The sequence below is a fragment of the Sapajus apella genome, unplaced genomic scaffold (assembly GCF_009761245.1).
Source record: "Sapajus apella isolate SASKATOON/1434 unplaced genomic scaffold, GSC_monkey_1.0 scaffold33, whole genome shotgun sequence".
NCBI classification, from domain to species: domain Eukaryota; kingdom Metazoa; phylum Chordata; class Mammalia; order Primates; family Cebidae; genus Sapajus; species Sapajus apella.
Window position 1 is genome coordinate 14,432,225 of NW_022436973.1, and position 19,481 is coordinate 14,451,705.

The following is a 19,481-nucleotide window of genomic DNA, read 5'->3' on the forward strand; positions in this document are numbered from 1 at the left end:
AATCACTAAGCTTAGGAGTGTTTTTCTTTAATGGCACGAAAACTGAATAATAAAGGTATCATACATGTAAAATGGCCACCATTTACTGTTTATCTCTTTTGTATAAATGTTGAGATGAATAGTATTTAATCTTGTACTCTGATTTGAACCTCAAAATATTGTCTGATATAAACATAAATCTTGTAGCTTGGTGGATACTACTGAGTTTTGTCTGGGCTTGTAATTTTTGTTGGCCAACAGATTGCAACAGAAATGATGGTAAACTAGTCTAAGCATAGCCTTCAGGTGGTCTTGAGACCTGCTCAGTCACTATATCTAGGCTATCCTATTGAAGGTGAGGTGCCACATGCAGCCAAGATGATTGATGTTTATTGATTCAACAAACATCTCCAGAATAGCACTGAGAAGTTGTCAAGACATAATTCTTATCTGCAAGAAATGGACCTGTGGGTAAGACAGCTCCGTAAATAGATACGTGACAATCCAATATGATATATGTTGACATATAGCTATGGAAGCACAAAGCTGTCAGAGAAGATGGTGTAATTTACTTTGCTTGGAGAAATTGAGGGTGGCTTTTCAGAGCTGTTTCCTGGGCAATGGGAGTGAATTTCAAATAGAGTAAATGACATGTGCAAAAGTGACTCAGTTTTTAAAAATTTGATGAGTTTAGGAAGTAATAAGGCTGAAATCAAGAAAATTTAGGAGCCTCTTCAAGCTCCAGGGTAATGAGCTCCTCACTTTTCTCTATGTTTATCTCAGTCTTCAGGGTAGCAACTGCATCTTTCAGATATTAATTCTCTGAACTACATCAATATTAGAATTGGCAATAACCTTGAAACTGCAAATAGCTGGTTTTAGCTCAGTGCCCCCATGTGCCCTTTCTGCTTTCCAATGTGGTTACAAAAGCTTCCTTTATTGCCGGGCGCGGTGGCTCAAGCCTGTAATCCCAGCACTTTGGGAGGCCAAGGCGGGTAGATCACGAGGTCAGGAGATAGAGACCATCCTGGTCAACATGGTGAAACCCCGTCTCTACTAAAAATACAAAACATTAGCTGGGCATGGTGGTGCGTGCCTGTAATCCCAGCTACTCAGGATGCTGAGGCAGGAGAATTGCTTGAACCTGGGAGGTGGAGGTTGCAGTGAGCCAAGGTTGTGCCACTGCACTCTGGCCTGGCACCTGGTGACAGAGTGAGACTCTGTCTCAAAAAAAAAAAATTTTCCTTTATTAAATCCTCTCTGACAATACTTATTATAGATTCTTTCTTCCTAACTAGAGCTTGACTGATCTAGTTTTTCAGGGAAATGATTCTGAGACTTACAGGATAATTAGTAGGACAGTTTTGAAGAAGGAGTAGGTAGGGAGAATAGGAGACTGAAAGAAATGGAAACCAGGGTACTACTGTGATTTTGTCCAGGATACAGTCCTGGAGAACATTAACCAAAGCAGGGGATGGGAGAGAACATTCACTCAGGCCCCAGATGAAGAAGCCATCTTTGATCCTTCTTTTTCTTTCAATACCCTCCATGTGCTCTCCCTTCTCCCCACACATGATTACATTAGCAGGTACTGTCAGCTCTCCATATAGGAATGTTCCAAATCTGACAACAGTTCATCACATCTGCTGCAGCAATTCTAGTCTAAGCCAATACCAATTCCTAGGCTTGTTGGCCATAAGAGCTTCCCACTTTCTCCTGTTCTCACTTTCACTTCCCATATAAATCCATTATTCAGAGAGCAGCCAGAGCCATTCTTGGAAAAAAACATAGCTCAGACCATATTGCTCCCTGCTTAAAATTCTCTCAGAGATTACCCTGATACTAGAGGTGAAATGGAAGGCTGCCCATGCACTGGCTTTGCCTGCCTATTCGGAGTCAACCTATACCTACCTCTCTCTTTCTTTGCCATTGTCCTCCATCCCCACTGATTTTCCTGTTCCCTAAATTCACTGAGCCATGTCCTCCTCCGAGCTTTTTTTCCCTGCCTAAAACTGTCTCCTACTCTGTATCCTATTGCTATTTTATTGTAGACATCCCTTTAGCATGCGTACATTTGGTGTCAATAGGATGCTTTCTTAATGTTTTAAAGACATTAACTTCTGTTTGTTTTCATCATTGTGCACTCAGTTCAGATATCATCTATTCAGAGGGGCCTGTCTTCTCTTTCCTTTCTGATGTAGATTCCGTTTACCTCATCAGATTCCATTAGATCACTGTCCAATTTCCTTCATAGCATATATCTGAATAATCCCATCTCCTTTCCCAACTTCCTTCTTTCTTCCCTTTTCTTTCCTTCTTCCTTCCTTCCTTCTTTCTTTTTTCCTTTTTTTATTCCCTGTTCCTGTATTTTTTCTAGCTTTTCTCACTATCTCATAATCTGCACATGAACACTTCAAGGACAGCAACCTAGTACACACTCAACAAGCAGCTTCTGAAGGGATGAGTAAACAGTTAGTTTGAAGAGACATTTTCAAGGTAGATTCAGTAGGCCCTGGCAACTATCTGAGTGTAGGATAAAGGAGAAACAGAGGATAACTTCTAGATCTCTTGTTAAGATCAGACTGGTTATGGTGGTTGATAGATGACAATATTATCAACCAGATCAGGACTATTTTTAGAAGAGTACATTTTGGAGAGGAAAATTATGAAATGGATTTAGGACTATTAGAATCTACTATACTATAGGATGTGTCTGCTGCACAGTGAAAATTTGGATCTAGACCTTAGGGAAGTGGGGAAGGATGGAGACAAAAAGTATTCATCATCATTGTGATATGTAAACAAACATCTATGCAAATCTTTATAATTTGGCAATCTGATAGCATGTACATTTATAAACATAAACATTCAATTATAAATATATTCATAGATATATAGATATCTATATAGATATATATTTGTGTGCAAACATTTTATAAATATAATTGTAAAAGAATTTTACATTCCAGGACAACAGAAAGAAAGAAATATGTAAATATATTCATAGATGTACAGGAATATTTGTATGCAAACGTATTTTATAAATATAATTGTAAAAGATTTTTGCATTCCAAGACAACAGAAAGTGGGCATAGGCCAGACAGAAAAAAAGATAGGTTTTTCTTTTTCTTTTAGAGATTTTAGAATCCTTTTAGAAGCATATTACTTCGAGGCTAGTTCCAGGCTATATTTATGCCAGCATTCTGACATTTGGTATTGTAATAAACAGTTTGCATTTTTGTTACTTTGGTTTTATGTCCATATGTCCATTTCTTGGTCTTTCTGAGAATCTGTAGTTTTAAGTCAGGGATGTTTGAGTAGAATTAGTTCAGCAATCCTACTTGTCTCTTCTGATTTTCCTGCCAAATAAATCTTACCAGATCATATGCAAATTGATTTGAAGTCCAAAATGATACATGTTCTATTTGAATGTTCTCATGGTAGAGAAAAAATACTTTCTGTTTTGACCTTAAGTATTTAGAGAAAGAGACAGTCTTTATTTCACTGTTTGGAGAAGATACTGAGGTAAAATATCCACAGCTACCATTAAGTGAGTTACTTTATCACAGATCTTTAATGCATTTTGATATTTCCAATGTAACCTAAGCTTCTTCCTGATAAACTTGTTACAAGGAGTTACCACCACCTGACAGATGTCAACAGGCAGGGGGGAGCCCTTCAGCATGTATGCACTCAGTGTCAGTAGGTTTCATTCTTAATGTTTTGAAGAGGTTAACTTTTGTTTTAGTACACTGAATTCTTTTCTTAAAATACATTTTTATAACTAATTTATTTGAAAACTCCAATTTTCTAAATTGAATTCAGCAAGTGTTTACTTCCTGTATGTTAAACAATGTATAGAGTCTAGCAGGAGGTGAAAAGGAAAGTGACACCTAGATCCCAGCCTCCTAGACTTAAAATACAAATGTCTGAGTCACCGCAATACAGGGAATGCTACAAATGCATTATAACTACCCCACTTGTATTATTTCCATGAATGCTGGTTTCATTTAGCAATCTTAGAAGTATTATTATTCAGAAAAGGAAGGAGGAAGAGAAAAAAATAACATTGCAGTTAAGAGCACAGGTTCTACATCCAGATTTTCTAAGCTTGGAGTTTGGTGTATTAATCAAAGTGTCAACTTTGCTGTGACAAAGATTCCTGAAGTTCTAGGAACTCAGCACAGTATGACTTCACCTGCTTGCCACTGTTCAGTATGAGTGAGGAGGATCTCCTGGCTCTCTCTGCTCAAAGAGGTGACTCAGAGATCCCGTCTCCTTTCATGGTATGGCTTTGCCATCTTGGGGCCATTTGCTTCCGGAGAGAGAGAGAGAACGCATAAAAAACCGTGCTGCAGAAAGAAGAGGTTAGGCCAGATAAGTGACCTTCATCACTTCTGGCCACATTCCATTGGCCAGGGTCAGTCACGTGATTGATGAAGGGCAGTTGGAAATAAAATCTTCCTGTGGCAACTGGAAAGAAAGTTAAACAATGTAATAAAACATGACATCATCTTTACCATACTTGGCTCTACCATTTATTAACATAAATATACGAAACTTTCTGTTTCAGTTTTCTCATCCGTAAAATGGAGATAGTAATAGTACTGACTGACCACATAGGATTGTTATGAAGATTAAGTGAGGCAGTATGTGTAAAATGCTTAAAAGAGTGCCTGGCACATAGCACTATTGAAGTGAGCGGTTCCTACTTTATATGTAAATATAGAAAGGAGATATGATGGTCCGTAGGATTTCAGAGTAGAATGAGATCATCTTTATGGGGGGGATACGTGGTAGGCATAATGGCCCCTTAAAGATGTTCACATCCTAAATCATGTAACCTATGATTACGTTATGTGACATGGCAAAAGAGACTTTGCAGATGTGATAAAGGTGATAGAACTGAGATGGGTGCTTATGCTGAATTATCTGGGTGGGCTTAATCTAACAGAGAACATTCTTACCTGGAGACAGATAAGATGCAACAGAGGGGAAGTCAAAGAGAATTGAGGCTTCAGAACGACTGGATTTAATGATAGAGGGTTCAGTGACCTCAGTACTACCACTGGAAGCAAATGAATTCTGCCAACTAATCAAAGGAACTTTAAAATAGATTTATCCCCAAGAGACAAGAGCTAGTCTGGGCAACAACTTTTCAATTTGTCTTCTGTGAGATCCTAAGCAGAGGACCAAGCCAAGCCTGCCTGAATTTCTAACCTACAAAATTGTGAGAGAAATATGTGTTGTTTTAAGCCACTAAGTTTCTAGTAATTGGTCATGGTAGCAATAGGACACTAATAAAATGGAGAATCAATAAAGTATTCATGATAGAAAAGACACTTGAACACAGACTTGATTGACAGGCAGGGTTTTGCTGCTTAAATAAATGGGAGGACATTCTAGATAAAAGAAACAGCTTTGAGCAGAGAAACAGGGAAGGTAGGGCAGGAGTTTGAGTTGAGTTCCATCAGATATTAGGAATATATGAGCAGTGTTTAAAAATTAGTAGCTTGGAGTCATGGTATGGAGGGCTTTAAATTCCAGGCCAGGGAGCCTTTGCCAAATTCCACAGCAAATGAGGAACCATTGCTGGATTTTAATTGCGGAAGTGGCGTGATCAGGGTCATGCATTAGGAGGTTGTCTGGTAGTGCACTAGATGGAAGGGGCACAATGGCTAGGAGAATTGCTTATGCTATAAGGAGTGAGCCAAGGGGGTCGCTTTGGGAATGGAAAGGTGGGCACTCAAGAGAGACTGTCTTTTAGTTCTCTAGAAGCAGACCCTAAGGTGAGGCTACATGGGCAAGTGATTTATCAGAGTGGTGCTCCCAGGAGAAGCCAGTAAGGCAGTGGAGTAAGCGGGCCTTGGAAGGAGAAGAGGCCAAGAATGACTGTGCTTTCAGGGCAAGTGCCAGCCTTAGCTTGGTCGCACTGGGAGCTCTGCAGCACAAATTATAGCTCAAAGTTTGTTTTGAGAAGAGATTTCAATTATTTCGTGTTTTTAGTTTTTAAATAAGGGATACAGAAATATAAGCCATGGCTTCTTCCCAGAGTTTACAATCTGGGCAGAGAAGATGAAAGACACTGATTAACAGAGGCAAGTAATTCCAGGAGATAAATATACACAGATGTGTTTTGCAAAATACAGGTTCTTATACAACTATATAAGTAAATACTGATTACATTGTGGTTTGGTTTTATCTGAAAGGGTTTTGAGAAAATAAGCAATGCCATTAATGGATAAAACTAGAGGTCCACCTAGCCAGAGATGCTTTTCAGCAACACCAATGGACATTGTAGGGAGAACAGGGGTAACTGGCAGATAACTTTTTAATTGACAGTTTCATCCAAAGATTGAAAATAGCATGAAGAATCTTAGTAATCAGTGAATGGGATATCTATATACCCATAACATCTATAGAGTAAACCTACTCACAAGGCTTTTCGCTGAGGGCTTATGTTTAAAAAGCCCTCCTGGTGACTCTGATGCAGGTTCAAGTCTGAGAAGCACCAAATTAAATGAGATAGCATTTGAGATGCAACATAGTGTAATGATTAGGGACATGGCACTGGAGCCAGAGTAGTTCCCCCGTGGGCAAGTTCTATAATATGAAATGTTAATAACATTCCCGTGTCTGTCTGGCTTCTAGCTTTCTTTTTTTGAGACAGAGTCTTGTTCTGTTGCCCAGGCTGGAGTGCAGTGGTGTAAATCTCTGTTCACTGCAACTTCCACCTCCTGGATTCAAGCAATTCTCCTGCCTCAGCTTCCCAAGTAGTTGGGATTTCAGGCCCCTGCCAGCATGCCTGGCCAATTTTTTTGTATTTTCAGTAGAGACAGGGTTTTGCCATATTAGCCAGGCTGGTCTCAAACTCCTGACCTCAGGTGATCCAACCTCCTCAGCCTCCCAAAGTGCTGGGATTACAGGAGTGAGCCACTGTACCCAGCTCTGGCTTCCTCTTTTTTTTTTTTTTTTTTTTTTTTTTTGCCTTTCTGTCTCATACCTTAAATCATTTGTGTCACAGGACACATGTAAGTACTTTGGAGGAAATAAATTTTTACAGTAAAGCAAAATCTGAGTTAAAGGCAAATGTTTAACCAATTATACTCAATTACGTACTATCCAAAAAGTTTTAGATTTATAGAGCCAAACAATTCTGCACTCCTGAGGAATCTCAGCTTTTCATTCTGTGAAGATTTTCATGTTGCATGTAATTGCCACAAACTAAATAAGTATACATTTATAGTGTTGATTTATTACTCAAAGGTTTGGACAGGAGATGGAAATAAAACATTTTGTATCTTTTTTTTTAATCCATGCATGAGAAAGGAGCCAAGTGTCAGTTTCCAATGAGGGGAATGTTCTCATGGAGGTGCTGCAAGGTTAATTCTGCCCACTTCATTTCTTGTTCTTTGGCATGTTCTGGGTGCCAACATTGTCTTGTTCAGGTTTAGGAAGCTCATTCAGTGGAGTTGCAACATCCTCCTAAGGCAGCCTCTCTTCTCAACATGCACTGTCAATCAAATCCAAGGTCCTTCCATTTCTTTGTACTTCACTGTTCATTTTCCTGGAGCTTTAACCTTGTCAGATGGGCACCTGCTCCACCCCTGTACCAAGTTCCTCTGAACCATACCCTCACCATCACATGACTCACACACTCTTCTCCCACATCCCTGCATATAGGTGAACTCATTTGCTCACATGGAGGGAAAGTCTGGAGAAAACCTTGTATCTTTTTTTTTTTTTTTTTTTTGGAAGCAGAGTCTCGCTCTATCACCCAGGCTGGAGTGCAGTGGTGCTACCTCGGCTCACTGCAACCTCGCCCTCCTGGGTTCAAGCGATTCTTCTTCCTCAGCCTCCCAAAGTAGCTGGTACTACAGGTGTGTGCCACCATACCTGGCTAATTTTTGTGTTTTTTAATAGAGATGGGTTTCACCATATTGGCCAGGCTGGTCTTCAACTCCTGACCTCAAATGATCCACCAGTCTTGGGTTGGGATTCCTCCCGTAGTGTTGGGGTTACAGGCATGAGCCACTGTGTCTGGCCTGAAGACTTTGTTTCTTTTTTTTCCCCCCCATTTATTTATTTTATTGCATTTTAGGTTTTGGGGTACATGTGAAGAACATGCAAAATTGTTGCATAGGTACACACATGGCAGTATGATTTGCTGCCTTCCTCCCCATCACCTACATCTGACATTTCTCCCCTTGCTATCTCTCCCCAGCTCCCCACCCCCCACCGTCCCTCCCCTATTTCCCCCCAACTGACCCCAGTGTGTAGTGCTCCCCTCCCTGTGTCCATGTGTTCTCATTGTTCAACACCCGCCTATGAGTGAGAACATGCGTTGTTTGATCTTCTGCTCTTCTGTCAGTTTGCTGAGAATGATGGTTTCCAGGTTCATCCATGTCCTTACAAAGGACACAAACTCATCGTTTTTGATGGCTGCATAATATTCTATGGTGTATATGTGCCACATTTTCCCTACCCAGTCTATCGTCAATGGGCATTTGGGTTGGTTCCAGGTCTTTGCTATTGTAAACAGTGCTGCAATGAACATTTGTGTGCACGTGTCCTTATAGTAGAACGATTTGTAATCCTTTGGATATATACGCAGTAATGGGATTGCTGGGTCAAATGGAATTTCTATTTCTAGGTCCTTGAGGAATCGCCATACTGTCTTCCACAATGGTTGAACTAATTTACACTCCCACCAACAGTGTAAAAGTGTTCCTATTTCTCCACATCCTCTACAGCATCTGTTGTCTCCAGATTTTTTAATGATCGCCATTCTAACTGGCGGGAGATGGTATCTCAATGTTGTTTTGATTTGCATTTCTCTGATGACCAGTGATGATGAGCATTTTTTAATATGTTTGTTGGCCTCATGTATATCTTCTTTTGTAAAGTGTCTGTTCATATCCTTTGCCCACTTTTGAATGGGCTTGTTAGTTTTTTTCTTGTAAATCTGTTTTAGTTCTTTGTAAATACTGGATATCAGCCCTTTGTCAGATGGGTAGTCTGCAAAAATTTTTTCCCATTCTGTTGGTTGCTGATTCACTCTAATGACTGTTTCTTTTGCTGTGCAGAAGCTGTGGAGTTTGATTAGGTCCCATTTGTCTATTTTGGCTTTTGTTGTCAATGCTTTTGGTCATGCAAGGTCATGAAGTCCTTGCCTACACCTATGTCCTGAATGGTTTTGCCTAGATTTTCTTCTAGGGTTTTTATGGTGTTCGGTCTTATGTTTAAGTCTTTAATCCATCTGGAGTTAATTTTACTGTAAGGTGTCAGGAAGGGGTCCAGTTTCTGCTTTCTGCACATGGCTAGCCAGCTTTCCCAACACCATTTATAGAACAGAGAATCCTTTCCCCATTGCTTGTTTTTGTCTGGTTTGTCAAAGATCAGATGGTTGTAGATATGTTGTGTTGCCTCCGAGACCTCTGTTCTGTTCCATTGGTCTATATCTCTGTTTTGGTACCAGTATCATGCTGTTTTTATTACTGTGGCCTTGTTAGTATAGTTTGAAGTCCGGTAGTGTGATGCGCCCCACTTTCTGCTTTTTGCTTAGAATTGACTTGGCTATGCGGGCTCTCTTTTGGTTCCATATGAAGTTTAAGGTGGTTTTTTCCAGTTCTGCAAAGAAGGTCATTGGTAGCTTGATGGGAAAAGCATTGAATCTGTAAATTACTTTGGGCAGTATGGCCATTTTCACGATATTGATTCTTCCTAACCATGAACATGGAATGTTTCTCCATCTGTTTGTGTCCTCTCTTATTTCATTGAGCAGTGGCTTGTAGTTCTCCTTGAAGAGGTCTTTTACGTTCCTTGTTAGTTGTATTCCTAGGTATTTTATTCTCTTTGTGGCAATTGTGAATGGAAGTTTGTTCTTGATTTGGCTCTCTTTAAGTCTGTTATTGGTGTATAGGAATGCATGTGTTTTTTGCACATTGATTTTGTATCCTGAGACTTTGCTGAACTTGCTTATCAGTTTCAGGAGGTTTGGGGCTGAGACGATGGGGTCTTCTAGATATACAATCATGTCGTCTGCAAATAGAGACAATTTGACTGCCTCCTTTCCTATTTGAATGCGCTTTATTTCTTTTTCTTGCCTGATTGCTCTGTCTAGAACTTTTAATACTATATTGAATAGCAGTGGTGAGAGCGGGCATCCTTGTCTGGTGCCACATTTCAAGGGGAATGCTTCCAGTTTTTGCCCATTCAGTATGATATTGGCTGTTGGTTTGTCATAAATAGCTTTTATTATTTTGAGATACGTTCCATTGATACCTAGCTTATTGAGTGTTTTTAGCATAAAGGGCTGTTGAATTTTGTCAAAGGCCTTCTCTGCATCAATTGAGATAATCATTGTGGTTTTTGTCTTTGGTTCTGTTTATGTGGTGAATTACATTTATAGACTTGCATATGTTGAACCAGCCTTGCATCCCCAGGATAAAGCCTACTTGATCATGGTGGATAAGCTTTTTGATGTGCTGTTGCAATCAGCTTGTCAATATTTTATTGAAGAATTTTGCATCTATGTTCATCATGGATATTGGCCTGAAGTTTTCTTTTCTTGTTGGGTCTCTGCCGGGTTTTGGAATCAGGATGATGTTGGTGTCATAAAATGATTTGGGAAGAATTCCCTCTTTTTGTATTGTTTGGAATAGTTTCAGAAGGAATGGTACCAGCTCCTCTATGTATGTCTGGTAGAATTCAGCTATGAACCCATCTGGACCTGGGCTTTTTTTGGGTGGTAAGCTCTTAATTGCTGCCTCAACTTCAGACCTTGTTATGGGTCTGTTCAGGGTTTCGGCTTCTTCCTGGTTTAGGCTTGGGAGGAGGCAAGTGTCCAGGAATTTATCCATTTTTTCCAGGTTTATTAGTTTGTGTGCATAGAGTTGTTTGTAATAGTCTCTGATGATGGTTTGAATTTCTGTGGGATCTGTGGTGATATCCCCTTTATCGTTTTTATTGCATCAATTTGGTTATTCTCTCTTTTCTTTTTTATTAATCTGGCTAGTGATCTGTCTATTTTGTTGATCTTTTCAAAAAATCAGCTCCTGGATTTATTGATTTTTTGAAGGGTTTTTATTGGGGCATTTAGTCCATTTACATTTAGGGTTAATATTGTTATGTGTGAATTTGATACTGCCATTTTGGTGCTAGCTGGGTGTTTTGCCCTTTAGTTGAGCTGGTACTTGTTATTCCTTTATATGTGTAGAGCCTCTTTCAGAGCTGGCCTGGTGGTGACGAAATCTCTGAGTACTTGCATGTTCCCAAAGGATTTTATTTTTCCTTCACTTATGCAGCTTAGTTTGGCTGGATAGGAGATTCTGGGTTGAAAGTTCTTTTCTTTAAGGATGGTGAATATTGGCCCCCACTCTCTTCTGGCTTGTAGGGTTTCTGCTGAGAGATCTGCTGTGGGTCTGATGTGCTTCCCTTTATGGGTAACCCGACCTTTCTCTCTGGCTGTCCTTAGTATTTTCTCCTTCATTTCAACCCTGGTGAATCTGACGATTATGTGCCTTGGGGTTGCTCTTCTTGACGAATATCTTTGTGGTGTTCTCTGTATTTCCTGGACTTGAATGTTTGCCTGCCTTGCTAGGTTGGGGAAGTTTTCCTGGATAATATCCTGAAGAGTATTTTCCAGCTTGGATTCATTCTCTTCGTCGCATTCGGGTACACCTATCAAACGTAGATTAGGTCTTTTCACATAGTCCCACATTTCTTGGAGACTTTGTTCATTCCTTTTTACCCTTTTTTCTCCAGTCTTGCCTTCCCATTTTATTTCATTGAGTTGATCGTCTACCTCTGATATCCTTTCTTCTGCTTGGTCAATTCGGCTGTTGATACTTGTGCATGCTTCACGAAGTTCTCGTGTTGCGTTTTTCAGCTCCATCAATTCACTTATATTCCTTTCTATTTTGTCCATTCTCGTTAACATTTCATCAAATCTTTTTTCAAGGTTCTTAGTTTCTTTGCATTGGGTTAGAACATGTTCTTTAAGTTCACAGAAGTTTCTTACTACCCACCTTCTGAAGTCTGATTCTGTGATTTCATCACACTCGTTCTCCCTCCAGCCTTGTTCCCTTGCTGGTGAGGAGTTGTGATCCCTTGTAGGAGGAGAGATGTTCTGGTTTCGGGTGTTTTCATCCTTTTTGCGCTGGTTTCTTCCCATCTTTAAGGATTTATCCACCTGTCGACTTTGTATTTGCTGGCTTTCAGACTGGGTCTCAAATCTTTGATTGACGTTCTGTTTGTTGATGATGAGGTTATTTCTGTTTCTTGGTTTTACTTCTGACAGTCTGGCCCCTCTGCTGTAGGTCTGCTGAGGTTCACTCCAGGCCCTGCTTGCCTGGGGTTCACCTGCAGCAGCTGCTGAACAGTAAGTGTTGTTACCAGTTTTCTTCTTCTGCTATCTTTGTCCCAGAAGGATACCCGCCTAGTGTCAATCTGATCTCTCTTTTATGAGGTGTCTCTGGTTATATAGGGGTCAGGGAGCTGCTTGAGGAGATGGTCTCTTCTTTATAGGAGCTCAAATGGTGAGCTGTGAGCTCTGTTGTTTTTCATTCAGAGCTGCTGGGCAGGTACGTTTAGGTCTGCTGCAGCAGAACTCATAAACTGCTTTTTGTTCCCAGGTGCTCTGTCCCAGGGATTTAGGGCTTTATTTATGAGTTTCCGTTATGCTGCCTCCCTATTTTTTTTTTTCCTTCAGACCTGCCCTGCCCAGCAAGGAGGCAGCCTAGTCACTGTCTGCCTGTAGAGGCTTTGCTGAGCTGCTGTGGGCTCCGCCCTGCTGCCGAGTGACCTTCCCTGCAGTCCTGTTTATATGGGTGTAGTTAGAACTGCTTTGGGGATGGTGGCCCGCCTCTGTTGAGGCGGAGTCTCTCTGCTGTGGTGGGTTGCCTTGGCAATGGTGGGCTGTCTCAGCATTGGCCGACTACCTCTGTCCTGGTGGGCTGCCTCGGTAATGGTGGACGCCCCTCCACCACAGAGCTGGACCGTCCCAGGTTCAGCTGCGCTTGCTGTGAAAGTCTCAAACCAGAGTTTCTGGTTGCTGTTGTTTTGTGGGGGTAGGACCAGCCGAGCCTGATTGCCTGACTCCCTGCCTCAGCTCCTTTTTTAAGTTGCTGTTCCAGTCGCCTGTTGAAGAGGCGCCAGGGTCTGTTTGTTTTCCCCTGCAGCCACTCACTGTGCTGGCTTAAACAGCGGCACTGAGGTTTGTGGCGCTTTTTTTTTTTTTTTTGCCCTGGAATGTACTGTCCTGGTTCTCTGCTCAGTCCCCTCTTTGAACCGGCGTATGGGCGACTTCCTGTGGCTCCAATCGCCAGCCAAAAGGGCCCCCGGACCGGTGTTTTTTGTACGGAGAACCGCTGCTCCGGGGCGCCGACAAAGCATCCACGCGGGGCACAGCCGCACTGGCCGAAACAGCCGCGCTGGCGACCGTGCAGCTCCTCTGCCTGGGAATTTCCTAGTCTGTGGGCAATAAAAATGAGGCGTCTACTCACCCTCTGGGCTTTCACTGGGAGCTGCAATCCTGAGCTGTTCCTAAACGGCCATCTTGGATCCTCCCCGACTTTTTCTACTTAGAGTGAGGGGGCAGTGGGTGGAATGAATGTGATGATCACAGAGGCTGGACATAAGCTTTCTTTTTTGTTTGAAGTCTAGGCAACTGGGCTTTTATCCTTCAGTACCAGTCAGTCATTATCTATAGACCACTCAGCACTGGGGGGATAGAATGCATAGCCTCAGAGGCAGCTTTCAGGTTGAAACTATGGAAACACAGCAGGCAGAATCAAAGAGATGGGCACAGACAACTAGTAAAGGGCCTCAGTACCTGGGGTCTCACCAACATCATCCGCTTCAGAGATGGTACAGCTTGAGCTTTAGTGCAGGGCAGCTGATGGGGTATGAAGATGAGGGTGATGGAAAGGAAGTGAGGGCAGCACCAATCCCTGTATCTTTGGTCTTGGGAGAATGGTGAAGCAAAAAAAGATAAGGAAGGTGTTGGGGTCAGTTTTGGATAAAGAATGTACAAAATTGTATTTTCCACAAATTCATTATTGAGAGCATCAGAGCTCAACTCAACTTACAAGTGACGCAAAGGCCCTAAAAATTTGTAAGTTGTCTGAACTCAGAGCCCCTGTAATGCTGGGGTGCCATTTCTTACCTCAGTGCATTAATTTATTTTCGTTTTTCAAAAATGTCTACCTAATTTTTACACATGAGGGTGATCAAAGTGAAACATTATTAAATACTTTCACTTGCTCTGAGGAAACGTAATTGGTTGGCAATGCTTTATTCCTACTAACAATGAAAGTTGAACTAGATATTGATCACATTAGTATATTGTTCAAGTTAAACAAGAATGAACAAGAGACTGTTAATATGCATTTTCTCTGGCCTCTAGGGTTAGTCTAAATGAAAAATATTACTCTGCCTGTTAAAATATATGCAAGAGCAATTTGTAGTGACAAACTAAATTGTGATAGATGAGGGAAAATCAGGCACTTGAAGAAAACAACAAATATTTTCTAACCTAATGTAACTACTTGAATCTTAACTCTTGGGCAGTGTTCTAATTTCAGTTTAACTTAGCACAATTCCTGTTTGCTCATTATAGTCGGGAAGCTATTCTAGATCTTGTGGGAAATGGAGAATTTGAAAGCCTTGGCTCCATGGACTGTTCTTAAAAGATTTTGGGGGTTTCTTCTGAAATAACAATAGATATTTAAATATTCACAATATCATTAAGCTATGAGATCTTGGGGTAATCATTTAATTGCTTTATTCAAAAATCACTGATTTCCACCTACCATGTGCCAAGCATTGTGCAGGTAATGTGACCTTTAAGCCCCCCTTTGAAATTAGAAAGTAATAGCATCTTCCATGCAGGGGTGCTGTGAAGATGAAATGGCTGCTCTTCCAAGTGTGGTCCTTGGAACAGCAGCTTACACAAAACCTGGGCACTTGCTAGAAATGCAGATTCCTAGCTTCATTCCAGACCTGCTGAATCAATATCTGTAAGGATAGGGTGCTAGAATTTGTTTAATAAGCCTTCCTGGTGATTCTGATGTAGGTTCAAGTCTGAGAAGCACCATAGTAAATGGGATAGCATTTAAGATGCAGCATAGTGTAATGATTGGGAACACAGGCACTGGAACCAGGCTACTTCCCTCATGGGCAAGTTCTATAACTATGGAACCTTCACTGAACCTTACTATCTTTGGTTCCTCAACTGTATGATGGCAGATAGTAATACAGGAGATATGTGAGCATTTGGAACAGGGTTTGGTACCTTGTACTTTTGGTATCATGCTCAAGAAATTTTTCCTGTCATCATGGATAAAGTACTTACCTTGGTAAAAATTGGCAATTTTCTGGTGGATGGGGTTGATTAATACAGGATGTTAAGAGCTTAGGTTCAAATGCAGACTCCAATCAATGTTGACTATAAGGCCTGAGGCAAAATACCTCAGTGCCCAGCCTCTGCATCTCTAAAATGGGCTGATACTAGCAACTATCTTCTAGAGCTCTTATAAGAATGTAAAGGTGCCTGGGACACAAGAAAAGTCATGAAAAAATGTAATGACCAGTACTAAGGGCCATTAGATTTGTAGTGAAGGAAAAATCCTTTTCCCTCTACTCTTCCGAGTTCTTAGCTGTGGACCCCTGTAACAAAAAACAAATTAACATCAACAACAAGAGTTTTTAAACGTTCATTTCAGATATACACAGAACATACCCAGGGATTGAGTAACTCTCAAGAGATGGCTTGGATCTCCAGCCTATGTGACATCTTCAACAAAGAATCATACGTTTTTAAAGAAGCGAGAAGACAAAAGAAAGGGACCTTGAGTCTCCAACAGTGGCAGATTGCGGGAAGGCAAATGTATGGGAAAAGAGTGGTCGGTAAAGACCAGCTAGTAAAGTTTGTTCTGTAGACTCCTCTGGTGCCACCTCCAGGCTGATAAGCATCTACAGGTGTCTTTGGTGATCAAACTTTGTCTTTCCTGGTAGAAGGAGGAGGAAGGACACTTTTGTAAATTTATGTCCTGTTTTTAAGCAAATAAGGGCAGTGAAGAGAGCTTTCCTTGTATCTTCTTTTTCTTAATTGCCTTTGGCTCAGAATAATCCTTATGCCAAAGTAGCATATTCAGGCCTACACAGTAATGATATAAAGTTGTGACTGCTAAATACAACCCGTGTAATGGAGCTTTATGCATTTCCTGGTACAAAGAGGAGGAAGGACGCTTTTGTAAATTTATGTCCTGTTTTTAAGCAAACAAGGGTAGTGAAGAGAGCTTTCCTTGTACCTTCTTTTTCTTAATTGCCTTTGTCTCAGAATAATCCTTATGCCAAAGAAGCATATTCAGGCCTACACAATAATGATATAAAGTTGTGACTGCTAAATACAACCTGTGTAATGGAGCTTTATGCAGACCCAAAGGCCTGGTGTAGCTCTTAGGGGGAGAGGCAACAGGGTACCAGGAGAGTGAGTATCCAAGTCATTTGGTTTGAGCTCCCTCACTCAGAAACCTGAGAATTACCTAGTCATTCTGTTGTTCCCCAATTGAGCTCTTGCTCAATGACTATAAAAATCAGCAAATAACTTGCTATGAGAAAAGTGCAATTCTCCATTAAATATCTACATGCAGGATGGTAGAAATGACATACCATGGCCCTGCAACACCCCCCTCAGCACCCCCTTTCTGTCTTCTTCTTCCCTTATTTCCTTCCCCTTCCCTTCCCTTCCCTTCCTTTCCCTTCCTCTTCCCTACTTTTCTCTTTCCCCTCCCCTCCCTCCTTTCCTCCTTTATTTTCTTCTTGTATTTTAAATAAGAATATGTATTAAGGGCTGACCGTGTACCAGGCTTTGTGCCAGGCATGTGGTTCATTGGTGAGCAAAATCAGAAACAGTTTCTGACTTGTGGCGCTCACTGAATAGTTGGGAACATAAACATCCATCCATCCATCCATCCATTCATTCATTTTCTTGAAAAATATTTATTGAATATCTGTATATTCTAGGCACTGTTCTTGGCATATGTAAGGCTGACACACAAATGAATATAAAATTTTGGTTGGAACATATACAACAAAAAGAGGTCAATGATATTAGGAGACTTCATAAGAGGGATATAATCAAAAGAAGAGTTTGCAATAATTGCTTTCTTTCTTGTCTTGTTTTTCCCTTAACTCTCCAGTAAAAGATAACACACATACAGAAGAGTGTACAAAATACAAAGGTGCAATTCAAACAATTTTCACAAGGAAACACACCCATGTTACCAACACTGAGATCAGCCAACGGAACGTTACCATCCTCACAGAAGCCCTCTTCATACCCGCCTCAAAGTCACCACCCTGTGAAAGTAGCAAACATTCTAATTTCTAATACCATGGACTAGTTTCCTTATTTTCAAATTTTATAGAAATGGGCTCATGCAGTCTAAACTCTTGCATCTATGTTTTTCCACCTCAATGTTATATTTGTGAGATTGATTCATGATGGTTTGCATGTAGTTGTAGGTTATTCATGCTCATTGCTGCGTAGCATTTTGTTGTATGAATATACCACAATTTATTTTTTCCATTCTACTTCTATTGGGAATTTGAGTAGTTTCCAATTTAGGACTATTATGAATAATGCTGCTACAAATACTCTATTATAGGATGGGACATGGTGGCTCATGCCTATAATCCCAGTAGGCTGAAATGGAAGGACTGCTTGAGGGAAGGAGTTCAAAAGAAGCCTGGCCAACAAAGCGAGACCCCATCTTTAAAAAATAAAAATTAAAAATTAGTCAGGCATGATGGAGCACGCTTGTAGTGCTAGCTACTTAAAAAGCTGAGGAGAGAAGATCTCTTGAGCTCAGGAGTTCCAGACTGCGGTGAGCCATGATTGTACCACTGCACTCCAGCCTGTGTGGCACCACTGAGACTCTAAGAAAATTATATTATATGCATTTTGGTAAAGAAATATATATTTTTTATTTATTTATTTATTATTATTTTTTTGAGACAGAGTCTTGCTCTGTCACTTAGGAGGGAGGAGTGCAGTGGCATGGTCTTGGCTCACTACAGCCTCCACCTCCTGGGTTCCAGCAATTCTCCTGCCTCAGCCTACCGAGTATCTGGGATTACAGCTGCATGCCACCATACCCAGCTAGTTTTTGTATTTTTAGTAGAGATGGGGTTTCAACATTTTGGCCAGGCTGGTCTCAAACTCCTGACCTCACGTGATCCGCCTACCTCGGCCTCCCAAAGTGCTGGGATTAAATGTGTGAGTCACCACGCCCGGCCTCTACATTTCTATTGAATATATACCTAGGAATAAAAGTGCTGAGTCATAGTGGGTGGCAAACATTGAACTGTCATGGTTAGTGTTAGCTTTCCGAAGTGGTTGTACCAATATCCACAGCCACCATTAGTGTGTGGAAGTTTCAGTCAGCAGTGGTTCCTAACCGGGGACATTTCTTTGTTTATCTGTGGCCTTCTCAGCACTAGAAGCACTAGTTAATGTTGCATTTGATCTTCCTGGACATGAAGAGTTGTGATAGGAGAATTCAGAAGAGGACAGTCTTTTTTCCAACTAGAATTACTTGGAATTTAAAGGCAGAGTGAGAAAACTGTTATCATCAAAGCAGACTTTCCAAAGCAATAATAACATTTCACATTAACAAATATAGTGAGGTGACAATTTTTTAAAAAATTTTCTGTTTCCATTACTCTTTGCTGTTGGAACGTCTAACTGTGTCTTGAATGACAGAAATAAAGCATCTTCTACAGTACTCTCTGGTGCACCTGTATTCCTTTAGAGAAGATGGATGGGCTGTTTTGAATGTTGTTTGGTTGTTATTTAAAATACTGCAGGAGAGTTCAGCAATTTTCCAGCAACCTGAAAAATAAGTCATGCTTTGTTGGTTGCTTGGCACTATACCTTAAATGATCTTGTGAATAAAAGTAAGTAAATTCTAAAAGTAATATGCAAATGACCCCAAAAAACATAACCTTAACCTTTGTCTTGCAGACTCTCATCACTAAGCAAAGTGAAAAAATTTCTAATTCAGCAAAACCCAGTCTTGTGGTCCCAGGATCCTTGAATATAAGGGAAGGAAATTATTCTTAATATTAAGGTCAGGGGCCAGGTGTGGTGGTTCATCCCTGTAATCCCAGCACTTTGGGATGCTGAGGTGGAAGGATCACTTGAACCCAGGAGTTCAAGTCTGCAGTGAACTATGATCGCACTGTTGTACCACTGCACTCCAGTCTGGGCAACATAGTAAGAACTCATTTCTTAAAAAAATTAAAATTAAAAAAAGTTAAAAAAAATAGGACCAAAGTCAGGGAAAGTTAGGGATGAATAACCAAGAAAGAAGTAGCTGTATGTCCATGTCATAGGGGATCTGTGCAAACCCGATTTCTATGAAATAGAAAACATAGAAATCAACTAGTAAGAAAAAAAGAAATGAGAAGTTGAGGAACCAAGCACAGGTAGGCAT

General features: G+C 40.8%; 1 pseudogene; it reads right to left on the reverse strand.

The window, feature by feature from the left end:
- Positions 1-7,290: 7,290 nt before the first annotated feature.
- On the reverse strand, positions 7,291-7,542 carry LOC116562655 (annotated as a pseudogene).
- Positions 7,543-19,481: the final 11,939 nt, after the last annotated feature.